We start from the raw sequence: 1368 nt of genomic DNA, 5'->3' as shown, positions 1-1368 counted from the left end.
TCTCTGAGTATGTCGTCTTTTATTTACAATATTTTCTTTTTATCAATAATTTTAGAACATTAATGCAACAAGTGATCTAACTTTAGCTAGATATTAAAAAAAGATACACCTATTAATAATTTAGTGAAGTGACCGAAAACAAAGTTTTGATAAATTATGAAACACTTTCAGAAATGCAAATCAAATGTGAAGATTTGACAGTCAGAATATTTATTAATATATTTTTGGTTGGGCAAAATTAGCAATTTGAAGACATCAACTTGGGCCATAGAAAATCGGTAAGTTAATGATATAAATGTTAATTTGTCTAATGTCTAATGCTAACATGATTATGTTTAATTGGTGTAAGGTTTACCACGTTAACTATCTTAGATTAGCCTATAAGGATAAAACCATTTGCTAACTAGCACTAAATTCAAAATTTTACCTGATGATGGCAAATCAGAGGTATGTGTGTAACTTTCATGGCAATCCATGCTATAGCTGCCGAGACATTCACTAAGAAACATCATCCTCATTGTGGTAAAAAGAGGAAAAGACTCTTTGACCAAATACTTCTGTCTGGATCAAAATGGAGGACTGTCAAACATTCACAACCCTTGAGCCATGCCACTAACATGGTAAATAATTAATGTTGCTGTCGTAACTGAGCGTTCAGCAGGTTTTTTGCTTGGTTGTATTGTATTAAAACCTGCATTCACTGACTAGGGTATTTTTTATTATAATTTTTGGTTTTAATGAGCATTAAAGGAATTAAAATAACTTTTTATTACAATTTTATGTCTGATTGTTTAGTAAAATGTTATATTTTAAACAACACTAATAAGTAGAAACCTTCATTTCTTTTAAATAACACTGATATACTGTAGTAGAATTAAATACTGTAGATAAGCATGGTATGCCAGTGTTCATACCACAGTATATCGTGGTATACTGCTGTATTCCTATCTGTATCCATTAGCTCAGTCAGTCTAAACATCTCCTTCCCTGAGAATCAATGAGGCTTTGCGTGAGACATTTGAAATGGCCTCTGTGAAGCACAAAGGTCACTTTACGCCATGGTTGGTTTAGCACTTGTTTATTTTGGATGCTCAGTCCTCATCTGCATCACATGGCTATGTTTATCGCTCTTTCTCAGTTCTGACAATTTGTAAACCTCCTGAAGCCGGTCTGGTGTGAAAATGAGATCTTTCCTTCCTTAGCTCAGTGTTTATTTAATCAGAGGGAAGTGATAGCCTGCCATCTGCCCAGGATGTTGGGCTCAAGTGGACAGCACCCAGGAGCTAGTTCCATCTTTGAGGGTTTTTAAAAGTCCCTCTGCTGGGGCGGCTCGGGGTATATTCACAGATTAACGTGAATTAAATGGAA

Source organism: Larimichthys crocea, chromosome XXI, assembly GCF_000972845.2.
Source record: "Larimichthys crocea isolate SSNF chromosome XXI, L_crocea_2.0, whole genome shotgun sequence".
In the NCBI taxonomy this organism is placed as follows: domain Eukaryota; kingdom Metazoa; phylum Chordata; class Actinopteri; family Sciaenidae; genus Larimichthys; species Larimichthys crocea.
This window is presented reverse-complemented; position numbering follows the sequence as displayed.